The following is a 15,758-nucleotide window of genomic DNA, read 5'->3' as shown; positions in this document are numbered from 1 at the left end:
GTGCCTGCCAATTCATCAGTTTCCAGTTGTGTGATTATAATAATTAAGGTAGAGAAACGGAAACCTACAAAACTCACGTAGTGGACAGCACCGAAAACACCATAGTGGGCAGGTCTGTGGCCGTGACAGTCAACGCGTTGCTGTCGCTAGGCGTTCAACGCCCCCGGGGCCCATTAACAGCTGTAAGGAAACTGGGAGGAGAAATCAGGAGAGGGGCGACGCCTGTTTGGGAAGAGCATGTGGTGTCAGAATCGCCTGGGGACGGAGGGGGTCTCAGCGTTGGGGAGAAGATCCACGGTGCTTCCGCCGAGCCCGGCTTGAGGACTGCGCTGCGCAGCGCCCACTCTGCGCCTGCCTGTGCCGGCGACGCTCTGCCGGCTCTCGTTAGCAATAAAGCGACATCGGGCTTGTGCGCTCATTGTTGGCTTATTCAACTTGGAATTGAAGTTGGCAAAGATGAGTGGGAGATTTACAGGGAGCGACTAGTCAACATGGCGACAAGTTGGGCACCTGCATCACTTTGTGGAAATTTTAAACAGTCACAGTAATAAAGAGCCAGAAGCCGCGACCGGTTCGTGCTGAATGCAATGCTGTAAACGTACGACTTTCGCAGGTAAGGTGTCTTTATGTCGTGAAGTGACTGTTTCCTGTACGTGGCAAGTTATGATACCAAAGAGCCTTTGGAGTTAGTGTCATACAAAACAGATTAGTCCCCGTTATCGGTGACCACCTTTTAATAATAGAAAGTAAGAGCGACGATCCAGCCTGGTGAGCGCAAATCTGTTACATTCGCAGCAAGTTCCAGTTAGTCACATTGGCATTTTCCTTAGGCAGTTGAACCAAAAGATATTTCCACCTGGAATCGTCGATCGGATTGCGTGTTATGGAAGGTTTCAGTCGCAGAGCTTTGGTAGAACATCGATTTAATTGTTATAGCGCGGTTACGCCGTTATGAATATGTCCTCTATAATCACCTTAAATGGCAGCCCTTTAGGAAGAATGTGTGTCCTCAAGGATGCATCTGCGCCATTCTATCTATCTATCTATCTATCTATCTATCTATCTATCTATCTATCTATCTATCTATCTATCTATCTATCTATCTATCTATCTATCTATCTATCTATCTATCTATCTATCTCTGTCGTTCCAAAGTTTTTCATCTGGATTTTTTTGGATTTTGAGCATCAGTCTTTTAATGTTTCTGCACTGTTCTTTATAGTACATGTACTGATTGGCTATAGCACTACCTATCTGTTTAATTTATCTAATATATCCATCCAATCTATAGGGTGAGAGAATGATTCACTTTGTTAAAGTTTGCTTCTCAGTATATTAAAATGAGTATGATCTTTACCGTAGCATGATGATTTAACCACTTTATACTTTATCGAATGTCATCGGTGTGCTATTTACATCAATCATAAATCTACAAAGAAAATAATACAACATAACATAGAAAGAAAGGAGTATTGTTACTAATTGCAATTTATCAAAAGTTACAGCTGCGTTTTCATCTAATAGTGCTCACGCCTTGGGCTTTACTGTAATATGCTCAGAATATGGCTTAAGAGGATTTTAAATGTACTATATTTTTTCAGTTATTAAATCGATTCTTGTGACGGATATAATTTTATGACGGACTAAACAGTATAGTAAAGTCTCTTTTAAAATCTGGAACAGGTACATTTTTTAAGTTGCTTTTTAAATGACCGATATTCACTACTTAGTTTTCTTGTTTGCTTGTTTTCTGAGCTCTTCTTCACCCGCTCCAATCTCCTTAACTCTCGAAAATCATCTGCCGGTTCGCAGAAGTCAATAAAGAGGTGTATCCCCCTAAAGACCCACACATCACATGCTTCTAACAAACAGCAACAGATGCTGCTTAAATGTGTTAAATGGTTGACAGTTTTACAGGTTAAAAAACGCAGCGAAGGCCAGGAAGGTGACTTGAAAACCCCGTCAAGTGTGCGAAGCGCGCAGTCCGGGCGCACCGCTGTCCTCTCGTCAAGGTGCTGAAATGCTTGGGATGGCCGAGACTCCGAAGTGTGGCTATGCGCACTTCTCAGCATCTCGGTGTTTACCTTTTGTCTTGAAATACTTTTTACACGTATTAGGTCGCTTTACTTAAAATCAGTGGCGCAGTCCCTGACAGATGAGTCACAACAGCTGGGAATGCGGAGAGCTTCAGCCATTGTTTGTGTTCACACACACACACACGCACAACAAGCACAGGGAGGGTAAAACACACGTTGGCACATCAGAGCAAAATGCTATCTATCTATCTATCTATCTATCTATCTATCTATCTATCTATCTATCTATCTATCTATCTATCTATCTATCTATCTATCTATCTATCTATCTATCTATCTATCTATGATATAGCACCTTTCAAATCTATCTATACTCAAACTATTCAAAGTGAATTCGATACCTAAAGTTTAAATCGAGCTTTGTTTTGTGGGACAGAAGTATCCCGCGCATGGACTGTTTTCAGTGGATTACAAGACATATTTGCTAAGTATCCTACACCGATATGCCCTGCCGGTTTTAGCTACGGTAGGACCTGAATTTAGAGTTTTGTAAAATGGAATGCTAACTATTTTAATAGTCCATTCGCAATTAGTCTTACTTTAAGTCTTTGGCCAGTCGCGTTGCATCCCCCCGGCACAAATGCTTTTTATTGGGGGTGGGGGGTGCATATTGTATTCATAGCCTCATGTTATAAAATAATCATCCGGGCAGCTTTTGTTGTGGCGGGGTTTTTATGTAATGTGAAGGTTTTCACTGCAGCATTCTGCCTTTGTGCTTAATCTCACAAATACACGTATTTTATTCTATGGATTATGTGAAGCCAAGTAAACCCCCTAATATCTGAAAACAGAGGTAAGCAAAGCGAATCAACAGTTTAAGTACAGCAAGGTAATGAAAGGTGGCTCGGAACAAATATAAACAAAGAATTATATAAATGAATACGGCTGCTTGGCTTAATTGGTTAGCAGCTTACTTTAGCTAATTCATGCGGCGATGCCAAGTTTTCTGAAATTACCGCAGTAAAAGCTTTACAGAAGAGTTATTTTGTACAGCTGCCCAATGCATTACTCCTTATGTATGGCTTTACTAAGTGCCAATGTTTAGTTAAACACTATTCCTCCTAGTGTAAATTGTTTATGCCAAAGCTGCCTAAGAGCGTTCCTCAAAAGTGACTTCATGAAGAAGCCGAGGCCACGGTGCGCTTCACAGTAGCCATCTGGGTCGAGTGCGACCTCAATTACAAGCCGTGTAAACTATTAATGAGCAGGCGCGCTTTTGGGGAGAGGACATTAGCTACCTTTACTGTAGGACGGGCTGGAGGTGTCGGCACCTGCGGCCTCTGAAAGGTTAATGTATTTGGCATCAGAACCTGAAGGGGAATTTTTAAGGAACAGTATGAGATAAATAGCACCTTTTTACTCATTTATTCATCTACTTTGAAAAGCAAAATAGCCACGCAGCTGAAAAAGGCACACGCATTTAACTTTCACTGAAACGGCAGCTTAACTTTCTGTAGCGTGACTTTTTTCAGCTCACAAATATTAACACTAATACAATTCAATGCCTGTAACTCACTTATTAGGCAAAGTTTTTGTGCAAAATCTAAAGTCCCGCAGAGCCCTTTTTTCTTATTACTTTTTCTTCTCTAAATGCCCTTTCCGTGGGCTGCTTTATCTTCTTTTTATAACGTGTGCTGTTAAGCATGACATCAATATGAACTAAACACAGGCGGTGCAGCATAACTTCAATTTGATTACGAAATTAAAGAAAATACCTGTTACATAAAACCAATAAGGGCATTTAGGAAAAGAAATGTTGGGCATAAAAAGTTAATAACACTAACATGCAGTTCAACAGAAAAAATGGAATAAATGTTTCAGTTGTTCAATAAAAATTGAAGTAAAATGAAAAATCAATAGTTGTTCAATAAAAAATGGATGCCTTATGTTTTGTATAATTTAAATATAAAATCAGTGCACATAATTAGTAAGAAAATAGCATTTACAGTACAACAATACAGTGTTTTGCTTTATTACAGAAAAAAGGAAATGTATGGATTAAAATATATAATACCAATAATTTGCCCCAAATATAAAAATGACAATTTGGTTAATTTAAACAAGGATTAAGAAATCTAATTGATAAAAAGAGGAATAAAATTTGTAAAAAAAAAATTCTAAAGCCTAAATAGGGCTTAATTTAAGTGAAAAGAAAACACTTTTCTGAAAACAAAAATAGAAAAAAACTGCAACAAGGTAACTTGTTAATTTAAATAAAATCAAGAAAAATGGTCTTAAAAACAAATTTGACCAAGGCATAATGTCTAAAATTGTGTGTTTATAATATTAATATAATTTAGTACTGGTGCTCTGAATTAAAGCCATAACGGTGTCTGCTATTACAATAACATATTTGAGACGCACTTTTTTAAACTCATAAATGCAGTTTTTGTTAGAACTCATTTTAGTTGTCCAGTCTGTTGTCATGAGCTTTGGCACAAGCATGTTTAAAGACCTCATACAAGTGCAGAATGAATTATTAATATAAATAATCCTTTTGTGTTGTCTGTTTCACTAGCGTCTTTTCATACCACATAATACATTTCTATACAATGATACTCCGACGTAAACAGGAAGACTTGTCTGACTTTTATGTTGCCGTATGTGATTTTTACTTCCTATCAAGGTGCTCAAGGAGCGGTTAACTATTGGCCTTTAAGATGTTTACTAACTATAATTCTTTAATAATAATAATTCTTTGAATTTATATAGCGCTTTTCTCACTACTCAAAGCGCTCAGCAATTGCAGGTTAAGGGCCTTGCTGAAGGGCCCAACAGAGCAGAGTCCCTGTTGGTATTTACGGGATTTGAACCAGCAACCTTCCGATTGCCAGTGCAGATCCCTAAGCTCAGAGCCACCACTCCGCCTCATTATGGCCAGCAGTTTCTTTTAGAGCTTACCATTTGTTAAATAAGTAAGCAATATGCGAAAGAGGATTGATTAATTAATACATTATTAAAGGAATAATGTCATCTGCACCATACCACACTGTTACATGCAAAACTGTGCTCTGATCTTTTATCTATCCCATTTATGGTGGTCTGCCTGCTTAGACGCAGTCAGCGAGTAGCTCGCTGTACTTGGCGATAGGAGCATGAGACGGACATTCTTCAAACTCTGTGGCATTCAGTGGGCACTTGGTGTGAATAACTGATCTATAATTAAGCACTAATCTTGAGGCAATGCTGGATATACGAGTCAAAAATGTATTTTCTTAGGCAACATTCGACAATGAAGTCACGGCTGTTCTCCCTGAATGTTGACAGTTAAACCTTTGTCTGCTTCTGTTCTCGCTTTACAGATCAGGTACGGGGTATTGTTTGTGGGAAGGATCTGTTTGTGCTGGCAGAGGAAGGTTAAGCCATCTCATCTGTGTGTGTTTTTATTGTACTATTGGAGCTGAGAATGGTCAGCCAAAGTTAATATTTGTGCTTTGATTGTGGCTTAATGTAATATATTCAGTTGAACTCAGATGTGGATTGTTATTCTAATGGATTTATCAGCTTTGCTAAAGCAGTGTGTGTGCAGTGGAATACAATGCTTAGATATCAATACACAAAGAATACATCTGGCACACATGAGGTAGCTTTAACTGAAAAACCAGCACACAAAGATGGTGCTACAGCACACATAGGATAAAAAAGGGCCAGGGCTAAAAGTAAAGAACACCAGGCTCTGATTAGCAAGTAGCTCGGGTTTCTGAAGCGAGTTAACACTAGCAGTGCAGATATGCTTATGTGTTTAAAAGCAAAGAGGCGGACACCTAAAATGATGTGTACTGTTACTCAGAATGGAGGAGGTGGCTGGAGCACAAGTTATGTAAGACACTTCCACTTGTTGTTACTCTTCACATTTCCATTGTGGCTAAACTAGACCGCGGTTCCATTTCTGACTCTACAAAGTGCAGTAAAATGGCGGGCTGAGCCAGAGCAACAACTTCCTCATCAGCTCATCTGGGGACTTTGGCTGAGATGTTTCCGCCGTGTGAGTTATGGCTAAGAATGTAACTGCTCATGTCCACTCATGGCTGGCTTCTCTGCTTTTGCTGAGATATAAAGGGTTGCAGTTTGGCTGAAGGTGTGTTCCAGCGTGCTTTGAGAGGATGTGGCCGAGTCAAAGTGTGACAGTAATGCAACTCAGTAATGCGTTTGTTTTTGTGGGTGCTTAACCTAACTGCTTTGATTGTGATGCGACGAGAAAGTGTCTCCGGTTTCATTCAGGATTTATTCGAGATGTGTTTTAAAATGGATTGCGCAGGATTCCTCTGCGTGTTTGGTCATGGGGTGACTGACGTGTATTCTTGTTGTCATACTTTACTTGTGTAGTTTCATATTATCTTGTTTGTGACTGGAAGTTGTTTCTAGTGTTTCTTCAGTCTGCATCTGTGAGGTTTTTGTGGTGTCTGGCCGGGAGCAGGAGGTTCCATTGGATTTGGGTTGTGCTGTGTACATAGTGCCTAGGGAGCAAGGGGCAGTCAAGGAAAATGGACGGCAACAGACAGTGTCAGGCTCACAGAGGGAGGACGGACGGAGCACACTGGCATTGGCAACACACACAGAGGGCTGGCCTCTGTTCAGGGGGTTATACGGTACATCTGTTTGGGATTGTACATAACTTGGTAGAGTTTCTGTATTTTCTCTCCTTAAATTCCATTATTTATAAAACAACTGGAGCACTCAAGCCATGACTAAATGTATTTCTGTTTTTTTTTTTTTTTTTACACCAGTGCTAATCCTGACTGGAAAGTATTCTGAGCTTGTTTTGACATCCAGTTGTAAGTGTTTCTGTTTCATGGTGAACCTGCAAACTTTTCACATTGGGTTTTTATGATTATCTTTTCTAAGTAAGCAAAATAGCAGTCAAAATGGAAGGTTGGGGTACAAGAGTGGTAATCCTACATAATGCTGGTTGAACTAAAAACGAAAAGGAAAGAAGACTCAAGGGTGACAAATAGCATGACGAAACAAAAGGGTGCTTCTGACCTGGAGCTCTGTTTTTTGCCAGACACAGGTCCTTAATGAATGTTCATTTCTGGTTGCCAACTTCTGGTAGGGGCAGAACTTGTGTGCTTATTGTAGAGGTGATGTCATTCATCCTCCGGCCAAAGTCCCTCTGAGCAGAGAGGCAAAGGAGAGATTGATAAAGACAGTGCCTGTCCTCAGTTTGGGGTGGTACTGCTCACTTTGCTGGACCCCTGAAGATACAGCCAAGGTGTAGGACACTTAAAAGCAGACCCATCGCCGAAACCAAATCATAAGGCAGGTATCTGCCTCTCTGTGAGCAAACTTGTCAGTATGCATTTCAAATATTAAAAAAATAATTCTTAATTAAGGAGAATAATTAAGTCCAGGTTTAAAACTATTCTAATAAAGTATTGATGTCAAAAGAATTTAAATTTTAATGTACGACAGTGCCAAATGATGCTGGAATCGATTACTCTCTAGATTGAAGAGATGGTTGTTATCAAGAAGTCAATACCACTATGGGCAGACATTCTGTGTTCCGGAAAATGAACCAACATGGCCAGAATAGATCTATAACTCGGTAGGCCAACTAGAGTTAATATTAATGAAATATTATATTACTAGATTTCTATATTTTTTTAATTTTTTAAATTCCTGCGGGGCGGCACGGTGGAGCAGTGGGTAGCGCTGCTGCCTCGCAGTTAGGTGACCTGGTTTCGCTTTCCGGGTCTTCCCTGCGTGGAGTAAGCATGTTCTCCCCGTGTCTGCGTGGGTTTCCTCCGGGCGCTCCGGTTTCCTCCCACGGTCCAAAGATATGCAGGTTAGGTGGATTGTCGAGTCTAAATTGGCCCTAGTGTGTGCTTGGTGTGTGTGTGTGTTTGTGTGTGTCCTGCGGTGGGTTGGCACCCTGCCCAGGATTGATTCCTGCCTTGTGCTCTGTGTTGGCTGGGATTGGCTCCAGCAGACCCCCGTGACCCTGTGTTCGGATTCAGCGGGTTGGATGATGATGATGATGAAATTCCTGCTATAAGCAATACAAACACCATGATGGGTGCAGGAGTCACACACACACAGCAATGCAAGGAGAGACGAAATAATAGCTGGCAGTGTGTTGAGCTCCCCAAGTATGTGTTCAGCATCACTTCATCAGGATTGTCTGAGCCCATGTCATCCACAGTGAACAAATGTGGCGCTTGTCATTTAGTCTGACTCTGCTCCAGTCCTCATTCAAGGCTATGACGAGCTCAAGTGCTGTTCCTGCCACTTGGTAACTGCATTCTGTCTCCAGTCTCCATCTTTGTAATACCGGATAAAGAAGCAGAGTCTTTTCCAGTCTTGTCTGTAACAGAAGTTATGGGAGTGATTTTATGCACTTTCTAATATCCATACCGTAATTTTTGAAAAAAATACTAATATATACACTAATATCTACATTGATGACTTTGCACGTATGCACAAGCTACCACCTAACATAACGCTCAGTTTCCACCAGCCCCGTATAATTGCAAAAACTTGATCATGGTTGCTATGACAAAAATACCTTCAATCAGCTTTTTTCCACAATACACTGTGCAGTCTCTTTTCTTACTTTGTATTCTTCCCCCGTCACACCTGACGTGGACTCTCCAAGTGTGGTGAGGTGGCTCTCTTTATGTCGGATCCATGAATACTTCTGCTGTCACAACATTGCGTGGAGGAAGCACTTTTGGCTCAGGCGGAAGCCCCCCCAAGACAGAGATACCTACTCTCGGCAGCTCCCTCTTGTGGCATCCATGGCACTCTGCAGGGCTACCCAACGGGACTACAATTCCCAGGTTTCCCCATGGGTATACACAATGGCTGATCCATCATAAGGAAGCTGCCACCTAGTGCACTGGTGGAGTATACAGCCCTGATAGGTGGTCTCCCTGTTCCCTCATATAAACCTTCTGGCCAGACAAGGGTCAGTCCATCCCTGCTTTCTATGTTTCAAAATAGTTTTTAAATACAAAAGAGTATTTTCCCAATAAAAAATCATTGGTAATAAACAACCGGTCTACTTGGAAGTGTTTCTGTTAGTTGTATGTTGTAACTTGGAAGTAAATCTGTTTGTTTAGAATGAATGGGAGCTGAAGGAGTTTCCTTTTGTTTTAGGACTCGTCCTTTAACTGTTTCCCTTTCTTTTACAATGTCACTAGGAAGTTTGTTTCTAATTGTAACTGGTGCTGTTTCAGAGATAACTACTGACTGTTTCAGTTTAATAATAATTATAATTCTTTGCATTTATATAGCGCTTTTCTCACTACTCAAAGTACTTAGCAATTGCAGGTTAGCGGCCTTGCTCAAGGGCCCAACAGAGCAGAGTCCCTTTTGGCATTTTACGGGATTCGAACCGGCAACCGTCCAATTGCCAGTGCAGATCCCTAGCCTCAGAGCCACCACTCCTTCACAAATACATGGAAGATGTTTGTTGTGGCAGTTATCTCCTTGAATTCATTTTCATTTTTTTATTTGATAGATGCCTTTATACAAAGCAACTTACAAAGTCTGAGATATGATGAAGTTTATTTCCTTTTTTCCAATTTGAGCAGTTGAGGAGGTAATATGCTCAAAGTCACATAGTGTCACTAGTGAGATCTCAGTGGAGGAGGTCCAAATCCTTAATCACTACGCTGCACTGCATGCGTTTATGGGATGTAACAGTGAGATGTTTCAGGTCACTTACAATTGCATGCTTTTGCTGTTTGTTTTCCAGTGTGTGTCGGAGGAAGTTTTGTTTATTATGTGATTTTATTTGTTCTGTGGGTTTTTTGAGACAGGTTTCTTCTCCTTGTTTTCAGTTGGATTTTAGGACTGATATTTACTTCTTGATATTTTACCCCAGTATTCGTCCTACATACTTCCATTTAAATATGACTGGAAGGTGTCCAGAGTCTATTTTGGGATGGAGCTGTGGGTGTTTCATTTACCTCAGCCGGTGTTTCCATTTGTTTTTAGTTTGTTTCCTTTTGCTGGATGATGTAACTGGAAGCAGGTCTGTTTCTAGGAGGCGTTTCCATTGGTTTTGCAATGTACTCGTACTTGAGTGAAGTTTCCACCTTGAGAATTAGCTATGAAATCTTTCATTTTAGTTTGGAATTTACATGGCTCATATTACTGTTTCTTTTTGGAACTTCAGGGGACTGTGTTTCCATTAATTCTGGGACAAAACTGAAAGACATTTAATTTTGTTAAAGAATGTTTTCTGTTTATCCTTGTGCTGTAACCCTGAGGTATTGTCATTGCTTCAGAATATTTCCTCTTCCTGTTACCCTGATACCATTTCAGTTATTTGGGAATAACTTGGGTTGTGACTGTGACCAGAATGCATTCATTATTTTGTGGAAATAATGATCTTGAATGACAAAATGTAATTGGGAATTGTTTTATCAAGTTTATTTTGGGATGTAACTGAGAGGTGTTTCTATTTATATTTCGACTTGTTTTGTGATCTAACTGGGTGGTGGGAGATGTCTACAGTAGTATTGGGATTTATCCAGGAATAGCTTCCATTTGTTTTGCGATGTACAGTAACACACCTTTACATTACTTTTATCCAAAGGGACGTACAAGGAAGGCCACCATATTCAAGTAAACATTAGTCTGGGGGACTGTTTGGGAACAGGAGTTACAGGACAAGGTTACAAAATTGATCATTATAAGTGAAAAGCTCAGAACCAAATACAAGTGAGTTATAATTCCTCAGTTACAAAAACTTTACAAGGCCAATATCAGTTAGACAGAAATACACCAATTAAGAGTCCTCAAATGTGTTTAAAGCACATGTGGGAATCAGCATTTTGATTGGAGGCGGGCAACCCATTCCACCAGCTAGCAGCTACCCTGAAAAGAGTCTGGATTGAGATTTGATACCACGCAGAGATGGTGTCACCAGACCTTGTTCTTCAGCAGACCTGAATGGGTGAGAAGGAGCATAGGACATCACAAGTGTCTCCATATACAGGGTGAGTCAAAATTATGTTAACATTTAATGGATTATTTATCTCTCGACCACACCTTTCCAGGTCGATGGATAGGTCGTGGTGGACCATTGCCATGGCCTCCGCACTCCCCTGATTTGACACCCTGCGATTTCTGGTTATGGGTTATGGTGAAGGAGCACGTGTATAGCAGGAAAGTTTGTGATATCAATTGACATGAAGGACAGAATATGAACTGTGGTATCACCTATTATCCGCAAAATACGTGTCCGGGCTTTAAATGGTACTGTTGCTCATTGGTTTTTGTGTGTTGAACATGATGACGAACAGGTTGAGACATTCATATAAATCATCTTTCACATATGAAGTATGTTTTGAGAATAAATTGTTTCCGCCATTCAAATGTTAACATAATTTTGACTCACCCTGTATATGGGTTCTCACGTGTTGACTACTCAATAGGCAGAAGTCAAGGATTTGAACTTAATATGTGCTGCTGCAGGGGGCCTAGTAGTGCTCTGAAGAGAGGAGTGACACATGCTTACCTCACCTGGATGAACACCAGATGTGCCGTTGTATTTTGAATCATCTGCAGTGGTTTGGTGACACATACTGGTCCTCCTGCCAGTAGCCAGTTGCAGTACTCCAGATGTGACAAGATCAGAGCCTGGACCAGGAGGTGTGCTGCATACTCCATCAGATACGGTCTGATCTTGATGATTTTCCAGTTTATTTGAGCATGTTCATTTGAGCATTTGTATTTCTTTGGGATGTAACTTGCCATTGCTTCCATTGGTTTGGTTATCTTGGAGATGCTTTAATTCGTTTTGGGATATAACAGAAAGATATTTCCATTGCTTTTGTAATGTATCGGAGTGATGCTTCCTCCTCTTGTTTGCAGATATGCCCATCTCTTTCTATCTCTTTCTTTTGTTCAAGTGAGGCTCAAGTGAGATGTGACATTTTGTTTTTCCTTCTAAGATATGAACGCACTGACTGAGAGCTAAAGAAAAGTTGCTACTGCTTCTCCTCTCTTTTCTGTATATATTTGCGGTGACCCTGGGAATTCTGTACTCTTGTTTTTGACCTTGATTATGATCTGGACTGGCAGGCCTGCTTGTTTTCTGTTCCTGTTGAATTTCAAAGTCTTATTGCCAACACCTTTACCTGCCTGGAAAATGTGCCACATAGCTACAACAATTTACTCTTAGTTGCTTAATACACTTTTTAGTATTTGTATAATTGTACCAGTCAAGAATTAAATGAATAATAGCAGTAAATATTTTCTAATAAAGCTGTCACATTTTTGGTGACCCCATAATTGCCTCTTGACCTTTACCAGTGGTGCATACTGAAAACAAATGACAACAGCATGGAAAGGTGTAATTGGTGCTCCTCTCAGAAAAAAAAGTTCATTAGCAAAATTGAATTAGAGTTTAAGAGTTGGAAGAAAGAAATAATGTCAACGTTACTGCATCCATTTTGCCACCACAAGAAGTGAATGTCAGAGGGATGGGTTCATCTGGGATTAACCTTAGAAACACAAGTTTAGTGACATTTTCAGATGACATCATTGTATCTTTCCGGGTATAATGCCCCTTGGTGTCTCTTGCCCCTAAAACCTTGACCTGGTGCCAGGTGTATTGTGGGCCTGCTCAAGAAGACTGCTAGGCCTGCCTGTTAATAGTTTTTTTAAAGAGAAAAATGCTGTTTTGCATAAAAAGTCAAAGCACGTTTATGTGTGCACATGTGAGTGTATGTATAATACTTTTTACTTCAGGAAGAATTCAATATCTTAAAAAATGACATTTTTTACTGATTGTTGGGTGCCCGTTTTGTGAGGGTGATTAGGTTTCATACCCAGATCGGTTAGTCTGCACTGGTTGTAACTCAGCATTACGCTAAAGCGTCATCTTTCATGGTCTTAAATTCACCAAAACAACAAAAAGAAATGCCCTCTGTGCATGTTGCTCTAAACCAGTTCACACTGAAGAAAACACATCATATATTCAAGTACAGTATATGAAAAATTGCAGAAAATGCAATTACATCTCAAAAAAGAAGCAGGTCAGATTTTTGAGAATGAATTAAACTCAGAATAGAGCACCATCTGGCCAACTGCCTACTTAAAGCATGGCTGCATGGATGTTTTATTGTAACTTTCTACCACCCTGAAGCAAGGGAGACAGTGGAGCAACACAAGCACCGGTTGCACAGGGGAAACTGAAAGGAAGCCACGTGACCAGCTTAATGACATGAATAGGTAATTACGTCAACTGGGGATTGTCCTTCCTCCCAGACGTTTCCCTTCTTTCCCTTAGTCCATTCCAGAATCATAAATTAAAGTGGAGACCCAAGAAAGAGTGTTAACTTCTTCAGTAATTCTGTTTGCCCACCTGTCATGCTGGCAAGCATGATAAATAGTAATGAAAGTTGAGATGTGTGTCCTACAAGGGCTTGGAATGCAAAGACATGGATAGGAATTACGGCGCACACTCTGGAACAACAGTGCAAGCAGAGGTGCCTCACAAGCTGCACATGCTTTCCGCTTATTTATGGCACATTGTAAAAACTGCAGCCATTAGTGCAATGCTTATGCACCTGAGAACCATCTCATGTCACTGAATGTAATCTAATGGAGGCCCTCCTTCAAGGTCTCACTAAAGATTTCCCAACAGAATGTGCAGGCTCCTCCAGACCAAGAAGCTGCCTCCTGCTCACAGGTAGTACATAACCCTTAGGGATATTGACATCCTAGCAACACAGCCCACTGTGCTTAAGACGTTCATTATGGCCAATGCCACAGAGACACTAATACTCACCAGAGAGAAGACTGAGAAAAGCAGAAAACAAAGTCAATATGACAATCAATAGAGAATCTGTTCCTTTTTACACAATGATTCATCAAATGTATCAAAACAAACTAAGCCATTAACTTGAAAGTGCTTCAGATTGTGATTCTCCGATGTAGATGGGTACACACAGCAAGAAATGGAAAAGCAAAACCTGATTAGAAATGAAAACCATAAAAAACTCTTGTTTCAAAATGAATACAGTACATATGAAAGTATGACAGGCAGCATAGCTTAATGGCAAAGGTGTTAGACTGCAGAACACAATGTCACAAATTCAATACATTCATCTGTAAAGTATCCTGGCAAGGACTTCACTATAGAATGCAGTAATATGAAATTATTGCCACTATAGCAGAAGCACTTGATGGAAAAAATTCAGTTAATATAGAGTTTGAGAATTTGGAAAAATGTATGCAGAGACGCTTCCAGGTTATGTGATGTCCTGGTGGATTACAAGACAATGCCATTGAGGAGGTAGTGGTGATGCACACAGATCCATCAGCTGCACCAAATGTTATGACAGCATTTCTATATCTGTTCACTAGTCAATTTGAACCTCCAATATAAAATCAAATTAATCCTGGACTTGGCTTTGAGAAATCATTTTAAAAAGCTTTGATGTGAGAAGATTGAAATTAAATGAACACCAGTGATGCTGACATACTAATCAATCAAGCACTAGATTAAAAAGAATGGGCGTAATAAGAGGTCAGAGCCACTATGAGCGGACATCCTACGCTTCAACACACAAACTAATATCAACAGGATAGACCTTCTTCTGAGATGCCAAATTAGACATAACCAAAGAACAGCATTAGGCCAAGGCCACCAAAACAAAAAGGCACTAAACCCTGAACACCATTGCAGAGCTGCAGGCATAACATGACAACATGTCAATCAATATTAATATAATCAAATGCTGCTATAACCTATATTGATAACACACACACTCAATATGAGAATATGGTATAACCAAGGCAGACAACACATACTGTATATATGTACAGCATAAGCAATATAAACAGAGTGGTGGGTGCAGGACATTCACTCGCATACAGCAAAGCACAGAGAGAGGGAGGGAGATGAAAATAACTCAGTTCTGTATGGCGCGCCCTCAGTAAAGATGAATAGATAGATAGATAGATAGATACTTTATTAATCCCAAGGGGAAATTCACAAATCCGGGTTAGTGTTAAGGTTGGGGATTGAGTTGAACCTTCTTATTAAAATATCCTTCCATAACTTCCTACCACTTGTTAGGTGTATTCTGTTACATGTGGTGTTATTCTCTTGTGTTATCAAATTAAAAGGAAGAACACTTTATTCAAAATCTTTTTTGTCCGCTTTGTTATTATTAAAAAGTCTAAATTAGCATATTATGCCCTAATCCAGGGTGTACATAAGAAATGTAAAGATTAAAAAAAAAGATAAAAACAGTCTAAAATGACATCCTACATTCTTATGTTGTAAATTTGTTATTTGTAACCCTCCGGGAGTGGCTCTTGGAGGGCTAGGACCATCAGTAAAGAATCAAGTATTGAAAATATTATCACATTCTTGAACAACAACTTTGAAATAGCATAAAATGCCATTTTTGTATGTTTTGTGAAAAAGAGTAACTTTGACCACTTGTATCCCATTAGGGATTGAACCCTTAGGGCCAGCTGATGTTGGCATCCACAACTCCCTTCTGATCATTTTGGCTGAAGGTACCCACAGATTTACTCTTTATTATAAGGATGTAATTTCGGGCACAAAATATGGTCCAAAAATGGCCTAAAACATGGGTTTTTCAGGTGTAAAGGGCCAAACATGGAGGTGACTCTTAAAAGTTTGCATAACTAGACATCAGGATGAGTCAAATCGCATATTGTATGTGGCAG

At 40.0% G+C, this 15,758-nt stretch overlaps 1 protein-coding gene across 1 annotated transcript in view; it reads left to right on the top strand.

Annotated features, from left to right (window-relative positions):
• The first annotated feature begins 250 nt into the window (after positions 1 to 250).
• Positions 251 to 15,758, top strand: part of LOC114653135 (sodium channel protein type 5 subunit alpha-like) — a 387,074-nt gene continuing 371,566 nt past the window's right edge. The window contains exon 1 of the mRNA XM_051928793.1: positions 251 to 613. The gene's annotated coding sequence lies outside the window, so the exon portion shown is untranslated. The remainder of the gene's footprint in view (positions 614 to 15,758) is intronic.

Source organism: Erpetoichthys calabaricus, chromosome 6, assembly GCF_900747795.2.
Source record: "Erpetoichthys calabaricus chromosome 6, fErpCal1.3, whole genome shotgun sequence".
NCBI lineage: Eukaryota > Metazoa > Chordata > Cladistia > Polypteriformes > Polypteridae > Erpetoichthys > Erpetoichthys calabaricus.
Note: the sequence above shows the minus strand (reverse complement) of the source record. Positions and strands in the feature narration are given on the sequence as shown.